Genomic DNA, 10,192 nt, shown 5'->3' on the forward strand with positions numbered 1-10,192 from the left:
GGGGTTGGTACCTTTAAATCATAACCCTTGATTCTGGGAGCGGAGGACACCTGACTGGAGTAGATGCTTTACACGTATCAGTGCGGGACTGGTTGAGGAATGTTCTGAGGATCCTCTGGCACGTGCCTTGATTATTCCCATGATTGATGTGCGACGGTTGTCCCCATCATGTGCTTGGCCAGTGTTTCACGTGCTGGGATTCCTCAAGGTTGTCCTTACGGGACTAGGTCAGTTAGGACTGGAAGTGTCCGGGAGTAGACTGAGGAGTTAGGAGCCCCGTACAAGTCCTTCCAAAGGCTATATGGAGTTAGGAGTCCGGGACTAGTTCTTCCAGGAGCTGTATGGAGTTAGGAGTCTGGGGCCAGACCTTTCAGGAGCTATATGTACTATCATATGCCCCCCACTCCCTTATGTAGATTTCCTGGATGGGGGAGTAAATTTGGGTTTGTTTGAAGAACATGAGCTTTTGATTGTTGTCTTTAGAAGGATTTGAGCTTTTCTAAAGGCATATCGCCCATCGCACACGGTGATTAATGTTAGTCATAATTACGGCACATGGTGACTAACTCAACGCAATCTGGACTGAGGGACAAGAAAAGATCAAATTCTTCTAAAAACAACAAACTTTAGTCCGGATTGGCTAAACCCAACGCAATCCGGACTGGGGGCAAGAAAAGCTCAAATTCTTCTAAAGACAACAAACTTTAGTCCGGAATGACTGAACGCAACGCAATCCGGACTGAGGGCAAGAAAAACTCACATTCTTCTAAAGACAACCAACTTTAGTCCGGATTGGCTGAACTCAATGTAATCCGGACTTGGGGGCAAGAAAAGCTCAAATCCTTCTAAAGACAACAATCAAAAGCTCATGTTCTTCGAACAAACCCAAATTTACTCCCCCATCCAGGAAATCTGCATAAGGGAGTGAGAGGGCACATGATAGTACATATAGCTCTTGAAAGGTCTGGCCCAGACTCCTAACTCCATACAGCTCCTGGAAGGACTAGTCCCGCACTCCTAACTCCATATAGCTCCTGGTAGGACTTGTACGGGGCTCATAACTCCTCAGTCTACTCCCGGACACTTCCAGTCCTCACTGACCTAGTCCCGCAAGGACAACCTTGGGAAATTGTTAGGTCCCAATATGTTTGTAGGGGGGGGTTGAATACAAACTATACAGTTTAATCGAATTTAATGCGGAATAAAAAGTGAAACAAAATTCAAGTTAAATAAAACTCTTATTAAACTTGAAAGGTGTTACAACAACGGTATCGTTTACAAGGAATTAATCTCAAATAAATTATTATAAATCTAGAATAAATTCGACATGAACTTTTCCTATTTTTGCAATAAAAAGATCAAATGCTAAAAGAAATTTGAGATTAAGTTCTAGGGATTTTGATCCGCTAGATAATTACACAAGAACAAGAGAATGATTTCTAGTGGTTTAGATTTAACTTTAATAACTAGAAATAAATGAACTGAAATGCAGTTGAGAGTTAAACTTTGGCTGATGCTGCTTCTGTCTGTTCTTGAGTTAATTGAATAATTGATGATTATCTTGAATAAACTGCTGTTGTTGACATTTAATTCAATCAATAGAATTGGATTGTACTGGCAAGACAATCGGTGAGACAATCCGTTGATCTAGCAAGACAATCGGCATGACTATTGAATGAACTAGAAAGACTTTCGTTATGACAATGAAATGAACTGCAAAGACTTTCGGTATGACAATTTAAATGAACTGGAAAGACTTTCGGTATGACAATTGATTGTCATACCAGTTCAAATGATTGTCTTGCTGAATTAATATTGAATATTAATTAAAAATAAATTCTGATAAAAACATAATATTAATTCAGAATTAATTAACCAATTAATTTAATTAATCAATAAATTAATCTTTGCAAATATAATTTATTTTCTCAATAAAATTATATGACTTAATTAATTAATAGAGAATTAATACTATTCTTGAACAACAACCACTCTTCTGACAATCTTCTGAAAATCACTGAAAATTATGAATCAATTCCACCACTTCAATGTTGACACTCAATGTACTGTCTGGTTCATGAGTGACTAACTTCCATGACGTTTCTTCATGTCTTGACTTTGATAACATGATTTTCTTCAGATTAAATCCCTATAATTATCTGATACCCTGACAAGATCTCTGTCACTTGATTAAATCCACAATCTTGATTTATATCACTTAGGCTTGATCAATTTCTTGAACTTCTTCCAGTGAAGTAATTCCTCAAGTCTGTAGATGAACAATGTTACTTAATCCTTTGACATATGTTACTTTGAGAGATCTCTTTGACGATAGAACCACTATTTACTTGTTACATTCTTATTTGAGTTGAGTTAAATTCTCGAATAAACAAATAGGTCATGACATATACCTTTCAATCTCCCCCTATTTGTTTGTTAGACAATAACAACAAATACCTAGAGGATAGCTCAACTAACAAATAAGAAAAAGATATAAACAGTAATGCAAAGTAAATAGCAGAAAAGTTCTGGATTATATTTAACATTTTCCAGATTCCAAAAGAAATTTACAAGTGAATACAAGATAGATGTTGCTCTAGACTGAACATATGAATATATTTGTCTATCTTGATTCATTAAGCTCTAAGCATATTACATTAAGTTTTGAGCTATTTGAATTCAGTTGTCTTCTCTTCCGAATTCACCTTATTCCAAATCTTGCAGCAACTCCTTGTCATAGACACGATCCCTTTCTGAAGTGAAACTGTCTGGTCTAACTGGTTGAACTCCAACTGAGTTTAGCTTATTCTTCAACTGATTGTACCTTTTAATGTTCTTTTCACAGTAAGCTTGAATCAGATCAGCATCTTTAGATTTCAACTCAGATGAGTATCCATCAGTTCTTAAGTGATGTTCCATCCAGACAAGATGCTTAGCAGAGTAGTCTTTAAGAGATTGTGAATCGAGATGGCAGATTTGAAGACAGTCGGACTTAAAGAATCTTACTTGAAAGGGTAAGTTGACCACTTGAGGACTAGCCCTATTAGCAAACTCTTTTAGCCTTTCACGAAGGACTTCATTCAATTCTGAGCTTCTTTTGACTTTGTTGAGAAGAACCCAAATCTCTGATAAAGAACGATTCTCAAACAGATGAAGTGATACCTTGAAAGATCCTTCACTCTGACAATATATAAATATGCTCATTTCATTTAGTGATCTGTCAAAAGCAGCTGAGATCCTTGAGATTTCAGTCTTGATAGCATTCATGTACACGTCATTGTTTGGATTAGAAATTTCTAGCCTGTCGAGAAGATGTAGAAACTCCCTATCATTGTTTGTACTCAGTTGAGGTAAATCAATAACTCTTCTTGCTTCATCCCATTTTACACCAATCTTCAGATTTACATCTCTTCTTCTTGCTTCAGCTTTAATGTCATGAAGACGTTGCTTTTCAAGAGTTTCTGTTTTTTGGATTTCTTTCCTCATATCAATGATCTGAGATATCTTTTTAAGTTCAGCTTCTTTTCTCTTCAACTCTGACTGCTACTGCTGGAACTCTTTCTCAAAAACAGGATCCACTTGAGCTTCCTCTTCCCATTCTTCAAAATTACTTTTCTCCTCAGTTTCAAAGAAACCATCTTTATCTTCTAAGACTGGTTCGGTGGGAACATCAAGAATATCGAAGTCATCTTGTTCTCCACTATAGTAGACATCATCAACCTTCCTTGTCTCTCCAGCAGAAGAATCTTTTTCTTTTCCTTTTGCACTTCTCCCCTGCTTCTCCCCCTTAGTTGAGGAATCCTCTACAGATTTTCCTTTAGACCCTTCATGACCTCCATTACCTCCAGAGCCCGAGCCTCCACCAGACGGCCCTTCAAAGAAGGTCATTTGCTCTTCATTAGGGCAGTGAGAATTTTTAATCATAAAATACAAGTGCTTCATCCCTTCATTGAGATGTTCCATGCCCTTTTCTATCTTTAGGAATCTGGAGGAATCCAGTGAATGGTTCATTTCAATCAGATCTTCAAGAGAGTTCATTCTTGTATGGATAGAGTAGAGGTTTGAAATGTCTTCGGCTGATAAAGTTGAAGATTCCTGAATGGAGTTAAGCTTCGGTATCACAGTGGTCTTCAAATCTGAGATATCATTCCTGATGAATGCCAGCTGATTGTTGACAGAGGTCGAAGAAGAAGACCATTCAACCACTTGTGCTTTGAATGTTTGAGCCTCAGCTTGACTTTTAGCAAGTTGTTCTTTCAGAGTAGCAATTTGAGCTAACAGGTTTTTCAGTGTTTGTGTATGTGTGTGCGCTCACCTGAATAACTCTCGTTCCTGGTTCACTCATCTCACGTGCTTGTGTTTCTCTCAATATAATTGCTCGTGAGGAGCCATCCTGTTGCTAGTCTTCTGTACCTGCAATTGAAATCACCATAGCCTCTTCAAGAGAGGTTAGTGGTGGTGCAATGGGAATTCGTGAGTCCCGATCCTAAGTCAAATCTATCTTTTCATGTGAAATAGATGTCTGAATTGCTTCAGGGATAGATTGACCGAGTTGCCCTCCACTTTCTCCAGATAAATCTGCGAGTGGAGAATCCCGTGAGGGAGCCAGAGGTGTTGGATCTGGGAGGGGAGAAAATGACTCTATTAGAGGTGGCTGAGAGTCAGATTTTCCCTCTGAAGCACGTGACTGCTCTTCTGCCGTAACTATGACAGACACTGTAACCGACTCAATGTGCACTTCTCTCTCTGTGTCTTGAGTGTCATCTATTGATATGTATGCTTCCATTGTGAGTAATGGAAGTGTGCTTGACTCAGTACAAGATGCCATGGCCCTATGGCGAATTTCAATAGATTCATCATGTTGAGAGGATGTCTCTAGTTACTGTTCAGTGGCCATTTCAAAGTCCATGTCCTGTTGGGAGGACAAAAATGGGCTTTCAGATGCATCAGTAAATGTTCTTCTCTTCTTGGGAGGAGACAGAGCTAAGGGTTCATTCACATCTAAAAACACACCACTTCCTACTAACCTTCTCGGTAACATTTTTGACAGTGGGGGAGAGTTTGAGATAGGTTGTGACTCTGTGTTTGGCTCTATGACCTGGGATTGAAGCTGTGGTTCTACAACTTTATGGTCAGCCCCATCAACCACTGGGGGTCTTACGTCAGAAGTAGGAATAGGTTGAGAGAGAGGAATTATTACTTGCAGTGGAAGAGCATCTGATATTTGTGCCTGGGTGGCTTGAACCACTGGAGGTTGAGTTTGCTGTTCATGACCGGGAAGATTAAAAATTGGTAAAGGAATGAAGGTGGCCATGAAAGCAGATACAAGTACTGGAACTTGCATGAATTTAAAGGTTGTGTCTTGGCGTGTGTAGATCTTTTTGCTTACCAGAGGGGGTTCAGCTACTGATGAGTTAGCAAAAAGAGCCTTATGCTCAGGTGAAAGAAGATGTTCTGCTATAAGCATAAGAAATCGAGCGTAGTAGCAAGAAACCCTACGATTCGTAGAATGATCACGCAAAGCTGCAGTGAGACGTCTCAGAAGAATGGGTAAAAGTAATTTGTCAAAATTGATCCTTTGATTGAAAACAACCGCAAGACTAATATACTGCAGAGTGGAAGTGATGTTGTGAAAATTGGATTTAGTGCAGTTGACAAACACTTTGGAAATTGTATCGAAGAAAATATCCCATTCATAAACCAAATTGGATTTAGACAGCTTAGTCAAATTAATCACCCCCTGATAGTGAATGGCATGGAAAAAGTTTAAAATCTCATTGTCAGAGGGTAAATTACAGAAATTGTCCATTGGAAAATTTAAAGCTCTATTGATGACTGTTTCATCAACTACATAATGTGTGTTTGCCACGGTGAATGAAAAAGATTTAGAATCAGCGGCCACAGTAGAAGTTGTGCAAATCAGTCTAAGCAAGTCGACATTTAATAGAACATTTGATTTAATAGCGGAGCTAACAATCGAATGATCGTTTAAAAATCGAATCCATGGCTTAAATTTCTCTACATTACAATTATCTAGATTAAAAAACCAACATGATTATGCGAGACAATCTGGAAATTGAGAGCCATTTTAAAAACAAATACAATAAGACACACACTTTCAGAATTTTACGAATTAAATTAAGAAAATTCGAATTAAAAATTAATTAATAATTCGAATTAATTCAATTATATTCAAAAAATAAAAAAAATGTATCTTGATGATTTTTATCTCACAAACTCAGTAACCCACGACAAAATACCAGACACACAATCAGATTGAAGTTCAAAAACACTCGACACAAAAACAAAATCAGAACACAGATTGAAAGAAAGAACTGAAATAAAATAAAAATAAAAAATTGGGCAGCACTCCTGTATGTATACAAATGTATGTATATAACAGGAAGTGAGGAATAAGATTGCTGAGTAAGAACTCGAGCAAGAAAGGACAATGGCGATTTGGTTTTTAAAAACGAAGCAAACGACTGATGGGAGGAAGATGGAAACAAAACAAACACAAGAGAAAAAAAAACGTAACAGCTGCCTAAGTAGTACAACTGGTATGACAAATCGGGATTGTCTCACCGATTGTCATACCGATTGTCATACCAGGCAAAAAGGGAAAATAAAAGAAAAAAGAAAAAGAACTGGAATGACAATCCGATAGTCATACCGATTGTCATTCTAGTACAAAATAAAAATAGAAAAAATATATAATATAAGTTTTATAACTAGCAAGACAATTGATTGTCATACCGATTGTCTTGCTAGTATAAAACTATACTGAAAATAAAATAAAATAAAAATAAACGCAGTTAACTGGAATGACTTTCAGCAAGACAATTGCAATAGTCTTGCCGATTGTCATTGCAGTTAAATTTATAAAAAAAACATAAAAAGGATTTTTAAAAATAAAAATAACTTAACCAATATATACAATTACATAATAGACAAATACAGACTAATATAAATATAGCAAAAGTGCAGAAAATATTTACAAAATTAAAATATTCAGAAATAATTATAATTTAGTCCAAAAATAGATTTCTTTTGAATTTTAGCAAATAAAATTCATATAAAAATATTTTTAGAGAAAAATAAAATATTCTGAGATATTAAAACTAACAAGTTGAATAAATAAAGAAGATAAGATAATAAAAATTACATAGAAATAAGCAAGAAATATGGTAAACATGATAAAAGAAATTTGCAAATGAATTTTTCATTCATGAAAAATTCATTTGTAAATTCATTCAAGAACAAATCTCAGATATTAACTAGTTTCATCAATAAAACTATTCAACATACCCAATTTACCAACTAATCTGGTAAATGTGGATTCATCAAGTGGTTTAGTGAAAATATCTGCTATTTGTTCTTCTGTTGGAATAAAAAATAGTTCAACAGTACCATTCATGACGTGCTCTCTAATAAAATGATACCTGATGTCAATGTGCTTGGTCCTTGTGTGCTGCACAGGGTTGTTGGTGATGGCTATTGCACTTGTATTGTCACATAGAATAGAGATTTTGTTCAATACAGGGCCATAGTCCTGTAGCTGGTTCCTAATCCACAAGATCTGAGCACATCAATAATATATTCAGCCTCAGCCGTTGAGTTGGAAACTGTTTGTTGTTTCTTGTTGTACCATGAGACTAGCCTGCTACCTAGGAATTGACAACTCCCTGAGGTGCTTTTCCTATCAACAACACTTCCTGCGTAATCTGAATCTGTATATCCAACAAGGTTAAAACCAGATTCTTTAGGGTGCCAAATACCTAGATTTGGTGTTCCTTTAAGATATCTCAAGATTCGTTTAACAGCAACGAGATGAATATCTCTAGGATCCGCTTGGAACCTTGCACATAAGCATGTAGCATACATAATATCTGGTCTACTTGCGGTAAGATAGAGTAATGAGCTAATCACACCTCTGTAGCTTGTGACATCTACCTTAATGTAGTTTTCACATGGTCCAAGCTTGACAGCTGTAGATGACGGAGTCCTTGCTGATGCAGAATCCTCTAGATTGTACTTTTTGAGGAGTTCCTTGAGATACTTGGATTGACAAATAAATATTCCATCTAACCTTTAATTTACTTGTAATCCGAGAAAGAACTTCAGCTCTCCCATCATGCTCATTTCAAATTTGATGTGCATTAACTTATCAAATCTCTTACAGAGACTATCATTAGTAGACCCAAATATTATATCATCCACATAGACTTGGACTAATAAAGTATCATTCTTATGCTTTTTAGAAAAGAGAGTTTTGTCTATGACACCTCTAGTAAAGCCATTTTCAATTAGAAATTCAGAAAGAGTGTCATACCATTTTCTCGGAGACTGTTTGAGACTATAGATAGCCTTGAAAAGAAAGTAGACAAAATCCAAATGATCTGGATCTTCAAAAATAGGAGGTTGCTCTACATATACCTCTTCATCCAACCTTTCATTCAGAAATGCACTCTTGACATCCATTTGATAAACTTTAAAGTTCGAGAATGCTGCGAATGCCAGAAATATCCTGATGGCCTCAAGTCTAGCCACTGGAGCATAGGTTTCATCATAATCAATGCCTTCAGCTTGAGAGTACCCTTTAGCTACCAGTCTTGCTTTGTTTCTTGTAATGACACCATCTTCATCTAGTTTATTCCTGAATACCCACGGAGTACCAACAGCTTTCTTGTGTGTAGGTCTAGGTACCAGTTTCCAGACTTGTTGATGTTCAAACTGATTGAGTTCATCTTGCATAGCAATCACCCAATCTGGATCAATCAGTGCTTCCTCAATCTTCTTAGGTTCCATCTCAGAAAGAAATCCTGACAACAGACATTCATTTTGAGTAGCACGTCTAGTTCTGACTCCAACATCTGGATCACCAATAATCAACTCAAAAGGATGAGCTTTATTCCAGACAGTCTGTCTTGGAAGATTTGATCTTGATGATTCGCCTTGAAATACATTGAGATGTTGTGTCCTACTAGTTGATCCGTCAGCATCTCCCCCTGAGTTGTTGCCAGGTTGACTTGATGATTCTTCGTCAGTAGCAGTGGTATCTCCATTGTTGCCAATGTTTCCATCACCATTACCTTGAGTATCATCATGATTAACAGGTTCTTCACCAGCAGCAACCCCAGGTTTTTGATCATTTTCTGAATCTGAATCTGACATATCATCAAACTTCAGTTTCTCAGAAGGATCTTCAGTTTGGATACTAGGGAGTTTAGTGTCATCAAATGTAACATTGACACTTTCAGTTACTTTGTGTTGATCAATGATATACACCCTGTATGATCTTCTTCCATGGCCAACAAAAATACCCTAATATGTTTTTGCCTCGAATTTACCACGACGATCATCTCCATCCTTGAGCACGAAGCATCTGGCACCAAATACATGAAAGTATTTGATAGAAGGTTTCTGTTCATTCATAATCCCATAAGGAGTCTTCATGAGGTCCTTGTTGATTAGAGTTCGATTCTGAGTATAACATACAGTATTGACAGCTTCAGCCCAAAAGTACATTGGAAGACCTGATTCACTTAACATAGTTCTTGCAGCTTCAATCAATATACGATTTTTCCTTTCTACCACTTCATTCCGCTGAGGGGTTCTAGGAGCTGAATATTGTCTGGTAATCCCTTTGTCTGTACAAAATCCATTGAGAAGTGAATTCTTGAATTATGTTCCATTATCTGACCTTATTGCTCTAACAGGGACATTAGAATCTAACTCGATCAACTTGATATGATCAATCACAACTTGTGGTGTTTCATCCTTAGAGTGAAGGAATAAAACCCACGTATACTTGGAATAGTCATCAACTATCACAAGATAATAACACTTCTTTGACATCGAAAGAACATTAACTGGTCCAAACAAATCCATGTGCAATAATTGAAGAATACCAGTTATGAAGGATGTGTCAGTGCCTTTGTGACTTGCTTTCTTTGACTTTCCTTTCTGGCATGCCTCACACAGTCCTTCTGGGGAGAATTCCAGTTGAGGCAGACCTCTGACCAATTCTCTCTTAACAAGAGAATTCATTGCTTTGAAATTGAGATGGGAAAGTCTCTTGTGCCATAGCCAACTCTCATTTGACGATGCCTTTGCATAGAAACAGTTGACTTCAGGACTGCTTCCAGAGTTCATGTCAGCTACGAACAGATTACCTTTCCGGGTTCCCATC

This window comes from Apium graveolens, chromosome 9 (genome assembly GCF_009905375.1).
Source record: "Apium graveolens cultivar Ventura chromosome 9, ASM990537v1, whole genome shotgun sequence".
NCBI lineage: Eukaryota > Viridiplantae > Streptophyta > Magnoliopsida > Apiales > Apiaceae > Apium > Apium graveolens.